Source organism: Argiope bruennichi, chromosome 8 (assembly GCF_947563725.1).
Source record: "Argiope bruennichi chromosome 8, qqArgBrue1.1, whole genome shotgun sequence".
Lineage (NCBI taxonomy): Eukaryota > Metazoa > Arthropoda > Arachnida > Araneae > Araneidae > Argiope > Argiope bruennichi.
This window is the reverse complement of record NC_079158.1, coordinates 118,426,097-118,451,347: the sequence shown is the minus strand read 5'-3', so window position 1 is coordinate 118,451,347 and position 25,251 is coordinate 118,426,097. Positions and strand designations below refer to the sequence as shown.

The 25,251-nt window shown below is 30.4% G+C and overlaps 1 non-coding gene across 1 annotated transcript; it reads right to left on the bottom strand.

Annotated features, from left to right (window-relative positions):
• Positions 1–745: 745 nt before the first annotated feature.
• On the bottom strand, positions 746–827 carry Trnas-gcu (transfer RNA serine (anticodon GCU)). The gene has a single exon. It is a non-coding gene; the product is annotated as a tRNA-Ser (tRNA).
• Positions 828–25,251: the final 24,424 nt, after the last annotated feature.

The window sequence follows — 25,251 nt, the reverse complement described above, 5'->3', positions numbered from 1 at the left end:
GAAAACCATCCAAAATTTAAAAAGTTATGAATTGTGACGTGAAACAATGTAAAATATTTAATAAAAATGGCTTACAGAAAAAGCCTATATCAATTCCTAATGCGTACTTTGCATTATGCAAATTTAAGATTTCAACTTCCCAGCATCAAACACTTTGTTTAGGCTCATTTGTTTCATGTTTAAAAACTTGAAATCTTTTTATCGAATTTTCACTTTTTTCATGGTATGCTAGATTTTTCAAGTTTTGAACCTTTACATATTTTGACGAAAATGTACAATTTTAATATTTTTAACTTAAAAATCAATTAATTGATTAATTCAATTAAAGTTTAATTCCATAAGTATAGCGTCATTTGATAAAGAATTTAGAAGAATTCATTAATAGATTGAATTGCATTCATATTAACGAATTATGAAACAGAAAAAATAGTAAAGAATAATTCAAAAAGATTTTGTTTTCTTTTTATATTTTTTAAAACTTTTATAACAGCATATTTAAAAAAAGGGGATTCTATCGATTTTTTTAATATATATTTTAATCGGTATCTAAATATGAAATTTGAGATTGGAAATATAAATAAATACCTTCGTAGCGAAAAGTATTAAGAATTATACAACAGGTAATTGAGGGATTAATATATTCTGTCTTCGAGTAGTATTTGCACGTGCGTCAATACTAATTCTAATTAATACCAAACAAGCATCTATGAAACTGAAATTGGAAAAAAACGTTAAAAGGAACAACCGACGAGGATGGGATTCGAACCCACGCGGGCATAGCCCAATGGATTAGCAGTCCATCGCCTTAACCGCTCGGCCACCTCGTCACACGTCAGGCGCATAAATTAAAATTTATAACTCCAACGACAAAATAAGTAATTCTATAAAAGGCAAGGAATGTGCATTATTGTTGAATTCTAGCCTGTCTGATTTTCAATTACGTGATTCTCCAATTATTTAAATCGATAAAAAAGGGGAAAAAAAAAAAAAGAAAAGAGAAATATTTAAACTTGGGAAATAATTGTATGAGCTCTATTTTTGACCTTTGCGCGTCCTCTCTCATCTGAAGGAGGTTATTTTTAGCAATACGTATTTACATAATAGTACGTATTCTTCAGATGTAATTTTAATGATTAATTATATTTTGAACGTTCATAAATTAAAAAATCTATGGTTTCCTTTTTATACAAATTTCACAGTATTTGCAGTTGTTTTTGTAGTTTACGTTTATTAAACTTAGCTTCATAAAAAAATTTAGCTGTTTTTCATTTTTCCTATGATTGATGTCTTTTATATTTTTTGAGTTTTTGAGCTTTATTCAATCATCCGAACCTTCGCATGTCCGAATCGTTCTGAAACCTGCTTAGTTCGTACAACTGGAGTTTTAATGCTTTTCCTCAAATATGTTTATTTAAATGCAGGTGTTCTGAGAAACAGAAAAGTGCAACCCAGGAGTAAATTACGTGAATTTAAAAGAGACTTAGAAGAAGAGTTATAGTTTTCTTTTGTTTGCATTCCATTTTTATGAATGCATGACCATGTAGTGAACAATATTTGAACATTGACTTGCGTCTTTTTACCGAGGAACTGCATTTCATACTAAATGTACGTACATTTATTGAGAAAAGAACTTAGCGCATATACATAAAAAGTGAGCATATTTTGAAGCTATCATTGAACACCAAAATGTATTTTTAAACTATACAATCAAATTTGAACATTAAGAGCAGATTTGTTCAATGAGTAAATTTTGAAGCTATCACTGAACACTCAACAAATTTGAATACTCAGAACAAATTTTCTCAATGAGTAAATTTTGAATCTATCTTTGAACACAAAAATTGATATTTAAACTGTACAATCAAATTTGAATACTGAGCGCAAATTTGATCAATGAATAAAATTTGAAGCTGTCATTGAACACAAAAATGGATATTTAAACTGTGTAATCAAATTTAAATATTAAGTGGAAATTTGATCAATGAATAAATTTTGAAGCTATCATTGAACACAAAAATGGATATTTAAACTATACAATTAAATTTAAATACTAAGTGCAAATTTGATCAACGAATAAATTTTGAATCTATCATTGAACATAACAATAAATATTTATACTGTGCATTCAAATTTGAATACTTAACGCAAGTTTGTTGAGCAAGTAAACTTTGAAGCTATCATTGAACACAAAAATGTATATTTAAATTGAAAAAAATTTGAATACTCATCTCAAATTTTTTTTAATGAGTAAATTTTGAATCTATCATTAAACAGAAAAATGGATATTTAAATTGTGTAATCAAAGTTAAATACTAAGCGTAAATTTACTCATCGAGTAAATTTTGAAGCAGTCTGAACATTCAAAACTATATCTAGACTGATTATCAAATTTTGAACCAAATGCAAATTTAGTCAGCAATCTTTGAACATTGGAAAATTTAATTTTATAGAAACTAAATAAATAAATAGTTTTTTAAAAAATTGATCGTCTGTTTCAAAAAATTGCGATACAAATAAAAAAAAAGAATGGTCGGTCCTGTTAGATAGTTTTATTCGGAAATACCATATAAGTATGATTTCAAATAATAATAATAAAAAAAAACTATCTATAAAAAACTTGTCGTTCACTTGTTCTTATCATTGTATTTTGTACGATTATCAAAAAAGTAGTTTATCACAGTATTTGTGACGAACAAATAAATTCGTAATGTGCAGAAGAAATAAGTAAGAATTTAAAAATATATATTAGTAGAATTAAGGAGAAGAAAGTAGCTAGTTAAAAATGGAGAAAAACTCTATAACATATTTTGTTACGAATACGTGGACATATTTGTTCACAAATGACAAAAATTTCAAAATTATCGAACGAAATCTAATTAGTTTTGATAAATTCCAAAGAATGTGAAGACTTCAAGTAAATTCTTATATTCACGTTGAATGAAAATGACAATAAACAGTGTAAGAAAATTTACATAAAATATTAATATATCTAATTAAATATAAATAGTATGAGTTATATGTCTATCAAAATTTGAAGTTTAAAAATATTTTTCTGGAAAAAAAACAATTGAAATTTCTAACAGATATTAATCCCAACGAACCGACTAATCATCAAAGGCGACTAGTAATTCAATAAGACTAAATCAAAAAGAAAACTATTAAACATATTAATCAAAATTAAATTTAAATAAAAGGCGAGTAATTTTGTTTCTACTTATACACTTGAGAAATTTTAAGTGTGGCAATTATTTGATAATTTTCTTATTATTTTGTTATTCCTCAAAAAGTTGGCTCGGATTTCAATTGGGATCACTCAAATAATTAAGAGTTTTAACAGTGTTCCTTTCTATCAGAACTTTTAATATTTCTAATCAAATAGATTTCGTTTTGACTAAAAGATTCCTTATTACCGAATCAAAATTTCATGAAAACGTAGAAACAGACTTGACGAAAAATGATTTCAGATTTTTAGGAAAAGCAACAAAAGATTTAACTTGTTACATTTATTTATCTTGATTTTTAGCGTAACGGTTGAGATAAGTTTAATAATTTTTTTTTATTTAAACCTTCAATGAGAGCGGAATTCTTGATTAAACTTAAAACTACGGCACAGTTTAGTGCTCTTTCTCGGATTCTAAAATCAAGCAAGCTTTTGCGCATTCATCTGGAAGTGTTTATTTTGTCAAAATAGGGGTGAGAGGAAAGATGAAAGGAGGAGATATTTACATTTAACAATAAGTTGAAGAATTATATAACGACTAAGGAGGCACCAAAACTGCAAATAACTCGTAATATTTTTGGAAAGATACTAATTCAGAATACAATACTTTAGAACATTTTTTATTTATTGTGAAAGGTCTAAATATTAAATTATAATGAATAAATAGAAGATTTATTTTCTTAAAATGTGGTAATTCACTTTTCACAAAATAATAAAAAATTTTTTAGGATAAAACACTTTTATTGAATTTTTAATAATAATTATATTTGTTATTAATTTTTTAATTTTGTTATTGAATTTTTAATAACATTTTGAGATTAACAATGGTAAATAATCTCAGTCACATTTAATGATATTGTATAAAATATTTTTCGTACCAGCTTTGAAATTTTTTTTGCTAATTGAAAAATAAGAAATCAGTACGTAACTTTGAGTTACAGTAAAATAATAGATCACAAAAAAACAGAACTGTGGAAAAAAACAGAAGGAAAAGGTATCTAATTGGATAGAAATCAATGTCAAAGAATGAAGAATAATTCTGGAAATGCACACTCATCCTTCCTCGTCTCACCCCTTAGACAAGTAGAATCGCCAAAAAGTGGCAGTCTCAGGATAATGAAACCAGCAATACATGACATATTCGTACAATTTTCGCAACCAATAAAATGTTCCTCAGACGAAAACCATTTTAGGCAACGGAGGAAAAAAAATGAAATTATAAATTGGCATATTTGGCGAGTAATCCCTTGAAAATATTATAGTTTGGCTATCTTACCATTGTGCGTATGTATTATTGCCAATAACGGATGGATAGGATATTTTATTTTAAAGAAATTGAGTGATACTTTGTCACTTTGAAAAATTTATTTCTTCCAGCAAATTTTTAAGGTTTTAATTTTATTTTATGCTATTAACTTTTTTTTTTTTTTTGCTATTCAATGCAATGTTTTCCTTCTCTCTCTCTCTATTAAATGGAAAATCATTTTCTAAATAACTTCTCTCTTGTTTTGATTTGCGACTGAAAACTATTATAAGGAATACTAAATTTACATCAGAATGAAATTTTGTTTAATAGTTAGAGAAATTTGAATATTTTAGTAATTGTAGAAACCGATTGCGCATTAATCATTTATTCAAAATAATCAATAACAAATTGTGAAATCTTGTGCATAAGGCATCGTAATTTCTACAAAATTATGCTATTTTTTTTTCTCGTTTTATTATGATTGTATAGCTTTTGTAATATATAAATATCCCTGTGTTTATTTTTAAAAAGAAAAGTTAGTATTGAAAAATTTGTATTTGAAGCAAAATACCAATACTTGAAAGAGCCGATATAAAACAATCTCCAAGCGAATAAGTTGAAAATTTATTCCACTCATTTAAAATTCTAAAAATACCATGAAGTAAATACATATACAAAATTTAGCCTTGTCCATTTTTTCTTTTTCCCACTTTATTCATTTTGCAGTTCCATGAAATTTAGGAATTTCTTTTGTGTGACATAAATATAAATTTACTGGAGTTTAAAACAAAATGTTACTGAGTTTAATTTTCTTACTTATTGATGAAAAATTAGTTGAGTACAATCAAAAACTTTTTAAAAAATTATGAGAAAAAAAAATGAAAAAGTACCGATTAATCATGAGATTATAATGAAATCTTCAACTAAAATAGTTTGTAGCTAAGCGATATTTTTTAAAGAATATAATGGGATTATGCGTTAAAATTTTAAAAAATAATGCATTCATTGTACTTTATTTTGAGCATGTAGTAAAAAATAAGAAATGAACAGCTATTACTATACTTGGTACTAATAATATAAGAACAATACATTTGAATCAATATATTTTTATATTTTATTTCGTACATGTGATATACTTTCACATGAGAATGACATTCGTATCAAATAAAGCTAGTTATTTCCTTCTAATGAGTTTAAATCCATGTATCTTGATTGGTATTAATAACAATCTACTAAAATCATTTAATGTTAATTTATCACTTCTATTTCAAAATATCTGGCAATATCCTTGGGAGCTATAATACGAGTATCTGTCAAAAAATAGTAATACAATAATAAAAACAGTTTTTACTGCACCTTTAAGTTAAAAAAAAATTAAAGGAGATTTCGAATATTTAGTTCAAAATATCGTGAAATGAAAAAGTTTTAGGCTTATTTATTTACACTGTTTTAGGCTTTAGCGATTGCATTTTATTTCATTCTTGCTTTATGCATTTCAATGTTTATAAAAAGAATACGATCTAAAATCATTATTTTATTAGTTCAAGTGCCTAGTTGATTTTCTGATGAAATTCCGACGTTCTTAATAAAAGTTCGATATAGAGAGAATTTTGATTTTTCGAGTTCCACTGTATTTAATTGTATTTACTATTTTCAGTGCACGCAACCTTCATTTATAAAAGTAGCAATAGGCACAAATGCAGTAACTGTAAATGTATTCAATGTTTAGTATTCTATATGTATATTACTATATTACAATATTATTGACTAGCTGCCTTTGGCGACCAGCTGGTTCGCAGGGATTCATACCCGATAAAATTTTGAATGAAATATTTTAGATAACATGGGCTCTTAATAGTTTCTCCAGTAAAATATTTTTAAGATTCAAATTTTGATAGTCATATAATTTATATTATTATATAAACTTTATGCCGTTCTGTACATTTACTATGTATCTCTCTAATTTTTCTTGCAAAATTTGAACTTTAATTTGAAGGGAAAATAATTAAACTTCCATTAATACGTAAGATTTTTACTTGCATTCCCTCCCCCGTCAAAGCAGAAAATGTTTGATTTCCCCGCCTTTTTTTGTCATTTTTTTTTCTGAAGTCAAGTAGATCTAAAATATGGAGACCAGTTGAAATCTCGACCTCGAATATTTTCATTATTTCATTATTTCAATTATTCATTATTCATATTTCAATTATTTCATTATTTCAATAAAAGACTCTATAACATTCATTTTAGTCAATATGGTTGCGAAATGGGAAAATCGTAAAAACGATCGCAGAATCAATCAAAGAAATTCCTGATGAGAATATTTTTTTACCCTTTTATATTTATTAGTTTATTTAAAATTTAAATTAAACTGTTCGTGCATCTTTATGAATGAAGTACAATAGAGATATTAAGTTATAAAAGCGAGACATTAACATATCAAATTAGTTCTCATTTTGCTATTTACTCCATTGTTAAGAGCTATTAGTATTAAAAATGATGATTCCAAAAGGAAAATATCAGAATTGAAAACAATTGTTCTTTTTCTGATGCAATTTCTATTCAATCAATACTTATAACAAGCATGATTTTTTTTTCTTTCTTAGAATAATACTATTTTATCCGTTACGTGCTCAAACTAATCATACGGATACTAATGTGACAAAATACATTTTTTGTTGCTTTTAATGAAAACACTTTCCAACCCCAATAAAATATGACACATACACTGACAACTGTGTTTTTACGTAACATCCTGAAAATCAGCGAAACTGCGCACCTTGTTGACGCATAATTGAATTATAAGAAGGTATTATCTAAGAGGCAGATATCCAGACCTGACGATTCAACTGTGGAAAAGGCGAAGCTGAATGCTGCATTATAAATATGTAGATAAAATCAATGCGAGTTTTTTGTAAGTAATGATGGCGATGACAAGTCACTGCTGTTCGCTGCTTCGTCGTCACAAGCAGAACTGTAAAATTCATGAAGCAGGAAAAAAATTATCAAGCGCATAGAGAGAAGTCCAGTATAAAACGACAGAGAATATTTTTGTTCTCAAATTATCTAAGCAGAATCTGTTTCGATGCTGTTGGCTATGAGATTGATCTTATCAAAAGTTACTAAAACAAAAATGGCGCTAATACAATCAACTTGGAGAAAGAAATGCAACGACTGAGCATAGATATTTTTATGTACAGTAGGAAAAATTTAGAAAAAAATTCATTTTCAAATTAGAAAAAAACTTCCATTGTCAACTTTTTTTATACAATAAAACTTGTTTAATTTGAAATTGTCAGTAAATTGATTTTTTTTTAAATCTGAAATCTTAAATTTCCTATTGATTTAAAGTTAAAATAGCACTTACGTTTAGATTTTTTTTGTGTGCTAATTCTATGCTAATAAAGTTCGTCAACGGATTCTGAGACGACCACATGTCGACGACTCCATCTCATTAAGAGGTGAAACGCAGAACGATGAGTGCATTTCCGGTATTCCCTTTGACCTTGAATTTCCCCTATTAGATACTAGTAAATGTAAACATCTCCTCCTTTCACCCCTATATTGACGAATTAAACCCATACTAACGCATGCGCAAAAGCGCGGAGGGTTTTACAATCCGTTGCTGAACTATGCTAAGGATTGTGAAACATTATTCTAAATTTATAACCATTTTCGATTATTAAACAATCCTGACTTTCTGTCCTTCTCATCATACTTTCCATGCTATTCCTTTTTAAGTTCAAATCCACTCTGCTTTAACTTCAGGTCTTTTTCTTATTATTCATATATAATTTCTATTACATACTTTTTTGTGTCCTTTGTAAGTAAAAAAGCCGCAGAAAGAACGGAATAGAAATTAAATATTAATAATTAAAAATTTTTAAAAAATTTGGTATTAGAGGTGAATTGATAAATATCATCGCTTATTTTAAAGTTTTTATCTAATGGGTGAGATAAGTTCTACTGTATTCTGTGTTTACATTCTGATTTGAAATAAACTAAAAATTTAATGTAATTAAGAAATTTTGAAGTAAAGCACTGGTTTTCGTTTAACCCTTTTAACACATTCGATTCTTATCCTATTCATACATATTGATAAATGTTGGTGATAAGAAACCGATAGCATGAGCAGAATGATTTTTGAAACATGAAATGTTTTATTAAGCCGCTAAGACATTCAATAAACTATCGTTAAAATCTTTACCAATAAGATCTTGAGAATGATGTTTTAACCTGAAAGTGTTTGAATAATCTTTAATTAATGAAGCATAAATGATGCAAGGTATTTGAGATTTCATGATACAAATTCTAGGAGAAATATCCATTTAAAAATGCAGGGCTGGAAACACCACCCAGATAATCTAGAGGGAGTTGTTCGACAACGCTAAAACTGAATTTCAGCAATGCAATGAGTATTTCGATTTCTTCCTCCATGTAGAAAACATGTTCCAATTAAGGATTACTGAGATGATAATTATGTGTCTAAAAGTAGTTATATATCAACCACGCTATAAGTCTGCGAAATTTTGAGTTTTCTTTAACGATATTAAGGTTTGCTCATTTTTGTGCCATTAATGGAAACCGAATATAGTTAAGAAGTATAATTTTCAAAGCTTTGAACTATTTTGGAAATGGAAATGCTTACTTACTGTCCATATTCAAAATATCGCTTTACAAACTGTCCACCAGTTACTAAATTGTATTTTCGTATATCTTCGAGTACAGAGGTTCTCAATTTGTAATGGACATAAGCTTGAACATACGCTACTGACTATATGTGAATATGTAAAAGTAATGCCAACAATGCGAAAGTGGAAAGAAAAAGCCACAGAATTTTTTTTTCCAAATTTAGTGTGTAAAAGCTACAGTCAAAAACATTCGAAGAAGAGTAACAGGAATTCAATATTAAAGTCAGGACATGTTTAATGTATTTCACGGACACAGAACTCGGAGTAAAATTATATTCCTTTTATATACTTTGTAATAAAAAATATCGCACTAAATTTGAGAGAGAAGATTATATTTAATTTTTTAAAATTTATTATAAAAATTCAAGAATCTCATTGAAATTATTTTTCGTTTGAATAGCTGATTATGATGACGAATAATTATTTGTAAAACATTGCCAGTAAAACTCTTTACATGACAAAGTTTTACATTTGAATTTTTTTTTTTTGAAGTTAGTGCTAAATTATTTCGAAGCTGTCTTCATTTATTTTGGCATGGAACAAATCATAGTAAAAAAATAATTCAATAAAATATAAAATCCAAAATAAATCCTAAAAATTATAGAATTTCGTCTGTCCCTCATATCAAATGAAACTCTCAATATTGGTTATAATAAAAGAATCTTTGTTAATAATATAATGTTAAAAGTTTCGGTTAGCTTAAGAAACAGAACGACTTGAAAGGTTAATAAGAGAATTCTTATTTTGTGGGATAGTTAAGGGAGGGATAAACTAATAGTCAGGTTATAAAAAGAAAAAAAAACGGATATTGGAGGGAAAATAATTAGAGACGTTTCTCCAGTTTACTTGACTGATTCTGCTGGTCTTACATTTATTTCTACATGATTTTGGCTTTTATTTGAGGTTCATTTTCTGCATTCTGCCATAATATCTTCTTCATGATTCATTTTTGAATTTTAAATTTGTTCGAAAACAAAATATGAAATGTATGTTGTGGTTAACTTCCATAAATTTAATAATTCTCCCTTAAAAAAAATAATTCCTGAATTCCGAATATTTTCTAAGTGCAACTACCCTGAAATGGCACAGTAAAAGCTGAATTATCCAGACCTCTTTGAACTAGAAAAATCCATACCCATTTTGCATTATTTTTATTTTTATATATGCATTTTGCTTTCTCGTATAAAAAGCATACACAAACAGAAGATATTATAATCGTTCAAAAATTCGAACTCGAGATTATGACGAATCTCTACGTTTATTTCCCTTGGAACAAAAAACATATTTTTGTATTTATGCCTGCCTATCAGTGAACAGAATAAATAAGAAATGCTTCGAGATACACGAATTAAAACGAATGAAATTTAGTATATAATCTCTACTCAAAATTTGTAAAGTTCTCTCAAGTTTTAAACGGGATCCATTCCGAGGAAACTTCCTTATCCTATCGTCTGAATGTAAATTAACACCATAACTAGAAAACGAAGAGAGTTCATGGATAAGATTTGATAAGCAGTTTTAACACATAAAGAGTATATATGCATCAAATCTTGATTTGTTTAGTTTAGTTATATTAACGTCCGGTTGCAAAGTATCACTAGGGCTATTTTGGGAGGTACCTCGTAATTATGAACCGTGGTCAGATGACGAGGACGACACCCCCCACTTCACGCCACACTAGCGGGAGGACGTTTGGCATGACGGATTTAACGTGGAACAGACCCCCTTACACGACGGTTCTTCGGTGGAATCTGTACTCAAACCTGAAACCCTACGGCTCACAAACCGAGACCTTACCACCAGACCACCGCGGCCCCTTATCAAATCTTGAATCAAAACTGTTAAAGGACAATCTTATGTCGGAATTATTCTTTTTTTCTTTTCTTTTCTTTTTTTTTAAAAATTTCAATTATTTTTCTGGTAATTCAGTAATTTAAAAAAAAAATGTTGAAAACTGTAGCACTTAAAGGATTTATATCCTAACATATCATAAACAGTTTTGGTAGCCCTTTTCAAAATAAAAGAAATCATGATTCATTTCTACTTTCGAAAGAAAGGAAGTCATGGCTAATTTCTCATATCTGTATTTTCGATGATCCGAAGTGATCAGTCAGGTGATTAAGATTTCAATCGACTCGAAAAATAGAGATTCTACTATTTAACAAATATTTTAACAATGCCCGCTTCTTTTTAAAAAACTTTTATCTCAACATCTGATATAATCGCAATATCCCCGAAGTTAAAATATTTGTCTGCTGAAATAACTATAAATCAAGTATACAGAAAAAAAAATACATCGATCACAAAGGAACTATTAAATCGTGTCAGTCAGACGATGCCAAATATAATACAACGTTATACATAATGAAACGCTTCCTCTGCTCCTTGGACAAACCGGCTTACTTTTGAGCAATATGTATTTATTTTTTTCCCCTTCTGTCATCCTTTTTTTTTTTATAGCTGATACGTTTTACATTTTATTTATTTGATTAGGCGTATCATAGTCTGTATCATAACAATTGCTCTATCATTTGAGAGCGCGGAAATTTACTGCTCGTAGATTTTCTCACATTTTCGGAGCAGTCCTCTTGCTGGAACTAATAGAACTGCGTTTCTTCTGCTTGAGTTGGCAGCGAAAATGTAGCTTTTTCTTGAAGCTTGTGGAAAAAACCTGAGCTTTGTGTTCAATCTCTGGGCGGAGCCGGGAGATGATAAAAACAGGAATGTTGTCAATAAAAAAAAAGTGAAAAAAAAAAAAGTTGGCAAAAGAGTTGTCTTCTCAATTTCCCACGTTAATTTTTTTTAACCCTTTTCTTATTTTTAATGTGCTTTTCGGGAAATGGTTCGTTAATATGATACAATAGCGCTTTTTTTTTTCTTTCAGAGATATGTAATTTCGAAAGCTGGATTATGATTGCTGTTGTGTGTATAATTTAATTATTCTACATATCTTATATTTTCTAAGATAGCAATTACTGGACGAGCTCAGATGAAAGAAAAATCACGGTGTCTTTTCATGTTTTGCTGCTTTAAAATTTCTCTGGTAGATGGCTGTGTATATGAAGAGAATGTTACGCAGTGTTTGTATGTCGCTTTGAGTTTCGTATGAGATGACTAGAAATGGTTTTCCGAAGCAGTAAAGGATTTAACCTCATGCCATCGATACCTTTCAGTATTCAGTATTGCAATTTTTGCAGGAAATTTTTTTTTTAGAAAAATCGTTTATATATAGGATTGGATGAATGTCGCGAAATACAATTATCTGATTAAGCTGTGATTATAATCGCATTAATGTTTTCGTAGTGAACGCAATCCCCAAACCAGTCAGTTATTAATGTAAAAATTAGAGGTTCAGCCTCCCCTAAATCTTCTCGTGTACTTTCCAACTAAAAGTTTTGTCCCTACCCTACGAAAAAAAATGACTTTGGGTTAGGCCTAGAACACCTTGCATAGCATTAGTGAATAATATTTACGAAATGTAGATCTAGATAATTACAAAAATGTAGATCTAGATAATTACAAAATGTAGATCTAGATAATTACAAAAATGTAGATCTAGATAATTACAAAATGTAGATCTAGATAATTACAAAAATGTAAATCTAGATAATTACAAAAATGTAGATCTAGATAATTACAAATTGTAGATCTAGATAATTACAAATTGTAGATCCAGATAATTACAAAATGTAGATCCAGATAATTACAAAATGTAGATCTAGATAATTACAAAATGTAGATCCAGATAATTACAAAATGTAGATCTAGATAATTACAAAATATAGATCTAGATAATTACAAAAATGTAGATCTAGATAATTACAAAATGTAGATCTAGATAATTACAAAATGTAGATCTAGATAATTACAAAATGTAGATCTAGATAATTACAAAATGTAAATCTAGATAATTACAAAATGTAGATCTAGATAATTACAAAATGTAAATCTAGATAATTACGAAATGTAGATCTAGATAATTACAAAATATAGATCTAGATAATTACAAAAATGTAGATCTAGATAATTACAAAATGTAGATCTAGATAATTACAAAATGTAGATCTAGATAATTACAAAATGTAGATCTAGATAATTACGAAATGTAGACAGGAATCCAGCATTTTTACTGAATCTATCGCAAGAATATATTTTGGAAACCGTTTTACCGGTTGATTGATACTAAAATTCGACATTCAACTACAGTTGTAGTTACAAGATAATATACCGAATTTCATTGATTTAAGTCATTGCGTTTATGTGTTATTGCATTCACACGCATACGAAATTACAGACAGATAGAGGGTGAACTTTTTGATAGATCTGATGCAAAATTTTTATCTCTCTATATTTTAGATGCCAGATCAATGTAATAAATTTTATCTACTTAGCTCTTTGTATTTTGTAGTTATCGGATTCCTTTGTAATCCAACAGCCAGACAGACTTCCCTTGAAGACATTTCGTTCAAAATTTGACAGAAATCTACTAATTTGGTTGTAATTCCATACGCCACATTTCAACTGTCTAGCATCAAGCGTTTTTGAATTATCAAATTCATAGATAGACAGATATATACAGGTATAATACGAAAATGGGCTTTTCGGAGTCAGGACATTCCTCAAAATTTCGAGTTTAAATTTTTTTTGACGATTACATTATTTCTTCTATACTTCGTATTTTCTTGTATACGAAGAATATTTCTTGCATAGCATTTACAATTGTGTAAAAATGAAATGGTAATATTGTTTTCACACTTATCACTAATAAAAAAAAAAAAAAATGGTTGTAAACTTGAAGCGGGGTCAAACAATTCAGAATTTTCTTGATATGAAGAAACAAAGAAAAAAGTTACATTTTCAAGTAACCGAACATTACATTGTCAACAAACCGAAAAGGTTTATAAACTAGATTCAAAATACAGTTTCCAAAACGCTGGGTCTTGACGCCTACTGAATAATTCTGTGCATCCGTATGCAGAGGAACATGATGACTAAAAATGGTAATGAACTAGATCATGAAATATGACATGTGGAACTACAGATCTGTATTAATTTTTTGATCAAAAGTATTAATGGATTCGATGCCCTCAAGTCTGCGTACTTGAGCCTGTTTGAAAACAAGAATTAATAAACACTGGAACCTAGAAGAGTAAGTTTTATAAAAATGCAATCTTTACACAAATTTACTAAATTTTTGTTTATTATTGTTTTTATTTATTTTTGCCCCTGTATATATTAGAACAGCAGAGCTTGATATTACTAGAGAAATGAAATCTGGTATGTGAACTTACCATCAAAATGAAGGTGGGGAATTAAAATTTAGAATGATTCGAGATCCAAATGCATATTCTGTTCTGTTTACTGTATATTGAAACCAAATACGAAGAGTGTTTTTTGCGAATATAAATGACAAAGTTGAATGAGGAAAACACCACTGAGTTCAACCCTTTAACTATTATTGTTAAGGGATCGTACCTTAACAATAATATCTTTTTTATTGTTTAATTAGATCATACTTTTCTACTTTTCGTATAGGGAATGTACATTAATACTAATTCAATAAAAAATCCAGTACCTGGGTGACTGAGCTTCGGTCGGCTGTATTTTTTTTTTTTTTTTTTCCCTCTGTAAAATCGCAGTAAAATCCTATGCTATCGTTCGTTTAACTCCTTAACTGTTTCCTTTTCTTTACTATCTAAAATGCTGACACCTTCTATTTTGGGATTTATTTCTATTTTCTAGTTTCTTATTTTGATTCAAATGGAAATCCATTGAATATTTGACTTATCTATGTATTCGAAGTAATTTTAATATTGAATTATAATCGTTATGAAGGGTTTATTTTTTGCTTACAACTATCAAAATTCCTATGCTATCGAAATGCACGTATGCACGTATTGCACTCGGGCAAAACAGTTAAGCGGTTACGGTTATAAGCGAAATCTAATTGGATTGCAAACGCGAAATAGAATATGAGAAAAATGCATGGGAGTTCCGAAGCCACTACTTCATTTTCGACACGCATATGCAGTTCATATATAGTCGCACGTTCATTGGTTATAAAAATGGTTTTTTTTTGTGTGTAAAGTCTCGTTTTCCAAGAAAGATACCTATATAGATAAACTTAAAAAGCAAAAACTGATCTAAATATAAAATTTGATCCAAATCGTTTGAGCCTTTTTCGAGATACACGAAATAAATTTATATGCATATAGAAGAATTGCTCTTTTAAAGTTATAAAATAGAATGCTTGAAGCTTTTGTGGATTATACTTATCTTTTGTATCGAATTATAACATCTAAGAATGATTTAATTTCAAATGTAAATTTGAGAAGCAATAATACAACGCTCATATTACATACGGGCATTACAATTTAGGAGTTAATTTCGGGTTTGAAGCAAGATTTTCCAGTGAAAAGAAAACAGGGGAGATATTTTCCACCTCATTTAAAGTTACCGATGAAAAAAGTTTTAGAAAGCAATGGAACATTTAGCAGATTTGACTTAGGAATGGGTTTTTCTCTTTATTGCCAGAAATGTTTTGATGTCGATCGTTCAACACACAAATCTTACCTTGAATCACTGGGGAACTCCCATTAAACTCCCGTTCCGTGAATCGAAGAACGAAACCAAAAGTTTAATGTTTGCGTTCCACTTCCACGAAAAGGTCCACTGGTTCACTTCGGGTCGGTTGGGTGCCCATTAGTCCATTCATTGCGGTATGGATTTGCCCAACAACTAAACGTTTCATTCTTCTAATGAGGCCTGTGTTGTGTGCCCAAGTCGGTGGGGGTCCCATTAAATCTTTGCTAATCGCTGCACTACGGGGTTGCCGTGGCGCGATGAGATATTAAAGAGCGTTTAGCATCCCCAGACCATCAGGAGGGGTGCTTCAAGTTCGTCATAAAAGTGGCCGGCGTCTTTGAGAGGTTAAATGGAACATTTACTAATAATCCGATCCCACAGGGAGAAGCTGGGATTTTTTTGTTGGAGTTCCCGCTTTTGCGGCCTTGGTAACAACAAACCTTGTTGGTTAACAAGGTTTGGAATTTGATAGAAATGGTACGTTGTTGTTGTAGGACAAGAAAAAAAAAATTATTGTGAATTTGAAAATGAATTTAAGTGAATTTAATGTAATTTAAATACGAATTGACATATATAGAGATTGATTCTGTAAAAAGAATCGAAAAACCCCTCGACCTATGAATTTACTTAACTTTCTAATTAGATGAATCATTCGATTTGGGACATTTATTAATATTTTAATTCCCAGAATAATACAAGGGCATTTGAGATAATGAAGCATATTTAAGTGATTTTTTTTTTCATTTTAAATTATTTAATTCTCTTATTTAGTTGCAGATTAATTACCAAATTTAACAACTCGACTCGGGAGTGACATTCCACATTTTATATGCTAAGGGATTAAAAGCCGGCGTCTGGCATAGGGGTAGCGCGTCTTCCCCGTGATCTAGAGGTCCTGGGTTCGAGTCCCGGTTCGGGCATGGTTGTTCGTCATTTGTTCTATCTGTGAGATGTGTGAATATTCCCACCTGTAAAAAGGGGTTGTGCAAGCGAATGTGATGCATGATGTAGCTAAGTCGTACTCTTGGTCCTAGTTGGCGCTACTAAAACAAGAGATGCTCCCATGGCTTAATCGCTGATTTCGTCAGCGAGCTTGTTCACGGCAAGTGCTAAGAACCAACAACAACAAGAATTGAGAACTAAGTAAAGAAATATAGAGGCGTGCCTAGACCAAAGAAAGAGTTTATATCCCCCTCTCTCAAATAATAATAATTATAAATGAAGTTACAAATAATTCTCTTTTAAAAATTTGCGATAAAATTTTATACTACACCTTTGCTTTCGACCCCTTTTTACTTGGCATCATCTACGGAAAGCTAATCAGTAACCGTGTTCTCTCTCGATTTTTTTTTCTTTTTTTCATATCTTAATTGAAGTTGAGTCTTTTCTGTTTCTTATTACAAATAAGAAAACCAGGTACACATTTTGAGCATTATATTTCTGACCATTTAGATTCGCTACTTGATATATTGTACTTCTTGTCACTTGACCTTATATCGAATTTATTTAATTTGAGACTGTATATTTCAATTATCAGGTCCATATCCTTGAATCGATCGATTATCAACTCGTTGATGGATTTGTCTTTTAAATCCGGTACCCATAAACAATTTTAGGCATAAAACAATTTATTATAAAATTTGATGAGATCTACAAATTAATTAAAAAGATAGCACAATAAATTTCATCTCGTTGGGGTTTTGTTTCATTGTGTTTACTAACAAAGTTTGCAAAATAATTTTATGCCGATTCAGGGAGATTTGAAATGAGTAGATTCATCAAAATCTATAGCTTATAATTTTTGATGATAACAAAACTTTATAGTATACGAATTGGCAAGAGTGGAATTCTTATGCAACTTCACAGATAAAATTCTAAGAGAAGGTATACTAACAAGCAGGAGGGGACCTTATATATACTGGACTCGTATCCCCCCCCCGGGAAAAACTTCAAGGATTTTCTGGGGAAAAAAAAAAACCTCCTCTATTTTCGAATTCAAATATTTAAAACAATTATAATAATTTTTCTTTATAATATAGTTCATAAACGAGACAGTGAAAATCTTGCTATAAGATATAGCACAAAACTCAGAAAAGTCTACGTCGTTTATTTCATTATTGGAATAACACATTATGCATTCAAAGCATTATATTTGAGAAGAGAAGCTTGGTAAAATGATATAAAGAAGTACGAAAAAAATCCGAAGAATTCATACACAATTTTCTAGCTGTTATTACATTATTCCGCTGATTAACCACCCGGTATCCTGTATTTTCCATTTCTCATTCAGTATCTCTCCATCTTCACTATTCCTTTTTGTCATTTATATATTTTTCACAGCGTGCTAATGTTGCACTTGAACTTGTTACATGCCCGAATCAAAAATCGGCGATCACCCCCTCTGGCTCACCCATTGTAGCACTCCGCGAAGGTCAACAAATAAGCTCATTGGTTGACCCCCCGATGAGTCCACTTTTTTGGTAGGTTTTTCCATGAGTTTACCTCCTCCTTACCCCCGCGGAGAAGAGTAGCCGAGCTCACTGACACTTGAAGGGATGGGATGGGGGGGGGTACTGTGGGAATCTCGATTGAAGAAGGATGGAAGTGTTGAGAAGATGAAAAATTCGACGACAGATGTTAAGTTAATAAAATGTTTCTTGGGGATGGGGTCTTCTGCACGGTTGGTCTGTCTCATCTGTTTTTTCTAAACACTCTTTTTTGTTTGAAAATAGTATTCTTAACCTTTGGGTTAAAAAAAAACTGAATGCATCCGATGTATTATCATTAATTACTTCTAAGACAACTACCTTGCTTCATAAATGCTGTCAATACACATTTTATATATACTTTATATATACCCTACCATTATCACTTCTGAATGTACTGAATTCCTATGATATTTAAACGCCACCGCTTCTGAAATAAAATGATCAATATTATTTATACTAAACATTGTTATTGCTGATTCTGTTCTGTTTTGATTTCATTTCACTTCTAGAGAAAGCGCTAAGCAAAACGGTTGCTAATAACTTGTCTGGCACTACAACATCGCGAGGGATATTTTCCAATATTCAGTTGCTATCAACATATTTAAGGCAGCAAATTTTTAATTAAACATGTTGTAGTTAATTTCTAGGCTAAAGGAAATTGGATATTTAATTCGTCCAGAAATATTATTTTATAACATAGGATTTTTTTTTGGAAGGGGAGATAATTGGTAATTCTGTTAAGGCTAATTTTGAAGCAGCATGGAGGCGCTTTTGAGAAGTAACTCGCAATTTTGCACAACGGTATGAAAACGATAGTGGCATGTAAGTCCCTTTCCAAACTTTAGATTATACAAACGGGAGGACGTTGGATTTGATTGGATAAAATCTTCCAGTGAAAAGTCCTGAAACAGAATACAAATTATATAGAATAAAGTTAATTGTCAGGAGGACATTTGATCGTTGTCATCAGTTTGGTTTGGTTGTATTAACGTCCCGTTTGAAGCAACACTAGGGCTATTTTGGGACGGACCTCGTAATTTTGAACCGCGGTCAGATGACGAGGACGACACCTGAGCTGGCACCCCCCTCTCCACACCACACCACACCACACCACAAAAGCGAGAGGACGTTTGGTCATGACGGATTTAAAGTGCAACAGACCCCCTTACACGACGGTTCTTCGGTGGAATCGGGTCACGAACCTGAAACCCTCCGGTTCCGAAGCCGAGACCTTACCACCAGGCCAACGCGGCCCATCGTTGTCATCAGATTTAACGGGCTCTTATACAGGACGGATTTTTGATAAGATAGAATTTCGAACATGAAATCCAGTAGTTCTGAATTCTATTCCGAAAAATTCAAAATTCAAATTTACGAAGGAAAAAAAGATTCTTCGTTTTTAAGTGTTCCAGGTAATCAAAAAATGAATAAATACTAAAAATTTAAAATTAGATAAGAAATAAATGATTTATAAATGATGAATACAACAATAAACACTTTTATGGTGGCATGGCTACGCATTCAAACTTCGCCAGTCGTTCAGCAATATATTTGAAGAATTAATTTTATATTCTAAATCTTGTTAACGTTTATCAATCACCACGTAGAGAGTGTGCTATCGGCCAGTATTGTTTGCCAAAGGATTCTAAAATCTTCCGCGCTTTTGCGCATGCGTTAGGAAGGGTTTAATTCGACAAAATAAGGTGGAGAGAAAAGAGGAAAGGAGGAGATGGTTACATTTAACAATAAAGTAAATTCCGGAAATGGCGCACGTGTGTCACTCCTTAGTGAGATAGAACCGCCGAAAAGTGGTCGTCTCAGAATACTGAAACGAACCTTCTTCGGTATCCGTCAGCGGTAGCATCACACACATGTTGTGTGAACAGACGCTACAATTGTTCCGACTATCACACAAATGTTGTGTGAGAGGACTTTAACAATAGTTCTGGCTATCACACAAATGTTGTGTGAGCGGACTTTAACAGTAATCCCGACTATCACACAAATGTTGTGTGAGAGAACTTTAACAATAGTTCTGGCTATCACACAAATGTTGTGTGAGTGGACTTTAACAATAGTTCTGGCTATCACACAAATGTTGTGTGAGTGGACTTTAACAATAGTTCAAACTGTCATATAAAGTTGTGTGAGCGAACATCAGCAATCATTCTTGCTATTACACAAATGTTGTGTGAGCGGCTATTAAAGGTATGATAAACAAAAACAAAAAAAAAAAAAAAAATGGGTTCAGTGTGGGTTCAAAAAAGTGGGTTGAACTTAAATATCTTGAATCTCAATAATATATATCTTGAAATATCTTGAATCTCAATAATTTTTTTTTACTTACCTTGCGCAAGATCGGGAACCTTAATTTAACCATTTGCACTCAGAAAAGTAATCTGATGCATAATTATTCACTTATTATATAATACAAGGACTTGTTCATTGCATCGACAAAAATGTATAATTTTTTTTAAATTCAATCTTACTGAAAAATTAATCTACATCTTCTAACCCTTCAGTAAGAATTTTTAACAATCAAAATTAATAAAATGGTGCCTGAGAGGGGACATCTGGGTGCAAAGAGTTAAGACTCGATAGTGCTATATAAAACATTTTTAATGGAGTTTAGTATGAATTTTTTGTCGGAGACTGCAAAGGTTGGGGGGGGGGGGTGCTGATTTCTTTCAAAAAATCAACCTTTTTCATTTTTATTACTTTTCATAAGGGCGGTGCCTGCGTGTTTAGAAGTTTCGATTACCAACTTCAGTGATTGTTTCACATGCAACAAATTTAAAATAGAAAAATAATTTTCTGAATATATATATATCACTTTAAATTGGTGGCTTATGGGAAGCCACATTGATTTCATCTTCTTTATTAACATATCAAAAAAATGAAGGAAATAGAGGTCATTGCGATGAAAATGTAATCATGATATGCAAGTTCACGTTACTTCCATCGCATATCACAGTGCACTTTTCGTATTAATTTGATTTAAATTAGGCAAATTTTTACCAGAACGAATGTTAATACTTAGTGTGGCAAGGAGAATATCTACTTTATAGGGATACGTCATTTAATCTTAAATATGTCTACATCGAAAATGCAGCTATCACTAGTTTGTGCATATAGAATATTTCATTGCAGAGCCGGAAAAAGGATTGAAAAACTTTGAATATTTTATGCAGATATCAAAATCGAAAAGGAACTATGATACGGCAAACCTCTCTTAAAAGACTTCTTTCTCGATATCAATCGAGTTTTTCCGTTCAAAAATGCAGAATAAAGATCAGTAAAAGTAAAAAGGATTATTCACTAAAAGAAGAATTTTTGATTTTCCAACCAGCTCGGATATTTGAAGAAACGCAAACTGTGCATTCCCTCCAGAGTAATTTTTTAGCGAACGCACAAATCTAATGATGGTATGAAAACGGATGGTTTATACAAAAACGAGGGATGATGTGATTTCTCTTTTCTGTTATTTGTTATTTTTTTTTTTTTCATCTTTATGTCGTGTCTCTGGCGGTGAGTACGTCAGGACACAGATAGGATTTGCAAGACCATTTTGCGACGAAATATGTTCTCGGAATTTATTGATTTTGCGAGGCAGCAGATTCCTCTTCAAATTGAATGAAGGACGTAATCGCAGACGCTTTTTCTTCCCTGCACATCGGATGCAAATTTTATGCACTTTGGATCCAATAAGGATCATTTTTGCGCAGTTGTGCCTCGAGAATTTCTGAGTACACACGATCAATGCAAGATGAAAAAAGTGCTTTTTTTTTTTATTTTTTTATTCTTTTTTCTCCTAAATATATCGTTCTTCATGTGTGTTCTTGCTCAGATGTAAAGATTTGCATTAAAGAAGAATGACAGATATTTTTTTATTATGATTATTATTTTCCTTTTCAGTGATATGACATTTTTGGAGTTTTCTTTAAAAATGAAAGCCAATAGGAATTTAACTCATTTTATATCAATCTGAAAAACAATACAAAAAGTATTAGCAGAAATTCCTTAAATCTATATTTTTCTTTTTAAGGAATCGCTTCTTTGTTATAGAATATTAAAATACTTGTGTGATTCAGAATGATTTTCAAAAAAAATTATTTAGCTTATTAGAGGAAGTAACTTTATTATTAATTAATCTAATTAATTAACAAACAATTAAAATCCAGACACTTTTTTAAAATTTGCGATAAAAAATTGGAATATCTAGGTTTTTGCTGTATAGTAAAATTTGAGGAAAACTAACAGCACCATTTCTTTGGACATTAAGTGCTGACTCATAGCAATCTCGCATTATAATAACAAAAATAATTAACTGATGATTAATTTTATTGTTAAAATTTCATTATATAGGGAAAGTCAACCATCTAACTCTCCGACCCACCCGAAGGCACACGGATTTAAACCATAAAACTGAATGACCGGACCGCCGCAACAGCAACATTGGTGGGAACTGTGGTTGAGTCCTAAGGGCCGACACCGGCCACGGTACAACCCTCCCCGAAGGAAGTACGTCCCGTCATCGATGGGAGGAGCCAGATCCCCCACATATTAGTGTACCCTCCAGGGTGGCGAGATCCAACCACCATGCCGGAAGCATCTCATCCTCATTTCGATGTGCCCCCCGGGGGGCATTATATAGGGAAAGTAAATATTCATATTTCTTGCATTTTCTGTTGTTATCAAAAAATAGTAGTTCTTTTATTAAAAAAATAGCAGTTATTAAGGTATAGCAAATGTTAAAGTAACTAACTTTACAGTGACTATTTAAAAATTGATATGTTTGTTAATAAATAAATTCCCGCAATCTTAAAAAAAGGCCAAAAGAAACAATGGCATAGCCACTGAATCCTTGTTATTAATTTTACACTGCTTGAGGTTTTATTTTTTCAATAAAATTACGGAAATATAGAAAAATAAATATGTTGTATGACAAATAATTAACATTGTTCAACCTGGATTTAATTTTTTAGTGATAATGAATTAATCAAAAAAAAAAATTCACTGATTCATAAAAGTTGTCCTACAAAAAAATCTTTTTTAATCAGTAAAAAAATATCCCAAATAAGTTAGTAACAAAATTATTTAAATTTAACTAGTAAAAGACAAAAATGGTATCCGTGCAAATATGAAATACTGCAGTGCAGGTAAATTGCACTTGCATTTTTCACTTTTTTTCTCAACTCATGGCATGAATGCTTTATTTTATTGGTTCTCTATTTATGATACATATATTATTAATGGTATATCATATTATTTCTGAGGGTGCAATTTTTGCAGGAAAAAAAACAGTAAAATGGCACTTATTTTAATATTTGTCATTCATATAAAATCTTGGCGCCTTCCCCTTTTTAAAATAGAGTCTATTCTAGCATGTCATGCTAGATAATGTTTCAGTTCAAAAATGTGTTCAGTTTTTACATATTTCTGAGGGCAGTAATCTCATTAATTTGTTAAAAGAAATATAATGCAAGCAATTTTTGGTTGAAGCGAAGACATAAATTTTTGTAGATGAAAAAAGAAACAAAGACAGAAAAATAAAAATTGAAGATTTCTTATATAATATGATAAAATTTTAATGCCTTTCGGAACATCATACTTTTAGAAAATTGGATTTCCACCCATGCTTTTAAATAAGAATAATTTCATATCACAACTTGAATTTGATATACGCTTGAAAACTAACAAATATTAAGCGCCACATATCGAAATTGGTTACTATGATGCAGGTTCAAACTTTTTGAATAAATCTTAATAATTTGTCTTATGCATTGTTGTTTGAATCTCTTTCTCTATCTCTATTAATAATAGATGAATGCGTGTGCGTGTGTCATTTCATATATCTCTTTCGACTATGTAAAGGACAAACCGTTTGACCAAGAGCTGCCAAATATGGCATATAAATACTTTGGTCGATGGAAATTTATGCCTCAAAGTGATTTTTTTTTAAATTTTAAATATAATTTTTAATTAAATACAAACCAAGCGAAATTTCGGGGATTTTTTTGGGATAACTTCGGAAATATTTTAGTATGAAAATGATTTATATCGTCTTGAGATTCAAAAAATTATCTTTCCAATGATATCTTTTTTGTCTACAGTTTTTTCCTATTTTTAATCAATTTTAAAAAATAATTTAAGCGTTTTGTACAATAATATATTTTATTGCTGAAGTGAAATTCTAATTGTCTTCATTATTGGTATTAATATTTCATCTGACATTTTACTTTCTTGTCTATGAAGTATAGAGAAAGTAGCGTTATCGTTAAAAAAAAAAATATCAACTCAAGATTTTTGACAACTTTTTACGTTTCAAACCTGCCTGAATTCGAAAAATATGTTTTTGGCGTTATATTTGTCTTTCACCTTTCTGACTGTCTGTTTGTAAGCACGAAAATTTAAAAACACTTTGAACTGGAAGGATGAAGTTTAGTACATGGATTTTTAACTGAATTTGTAGATCTCCATCAAATTTTGAACGAAATCCATTTAGAGGCATAATTCTGAAAATAGTTTTAACTAAATTTGTATATGTGTAGCCAATTTTGAACGAAATTCATTTAGAGCCATAATTCTGAAAATGATTTTAACTAAATTCGTAGATGTCTATCAAATTTTGAACGAAATCTATTTAGAGGCATAATTCTGAAAATGGTTTTAACTGAATTTGTATATGTTTAGCCAATAATTCGTTTAGAGGCATAATTCTGAAAATGGTTTTAACTAAATTTGTATATGTCTAGCCAATTTTGAACGAAATCCGTTTAGAGGCATAATTCTGAAAATGGTTTTAACTAAATTTGTATATGTCTAGCCAATTTTGAACGAAATCCGTTTAGAGGCATAATTCTGAAAGGGGTTTTAACTAAATTTGTATATGTCTAGCCAAATTTGAACGAAATCCGTTTAGAAGCATAATTCTGAAAATAGTTTTAACTAAATTTGTATACGTCTAAACAAATTTGAACGAAATCCGTTTAGAGGCATAATTCTGAAAGGGGTTTTAACTAA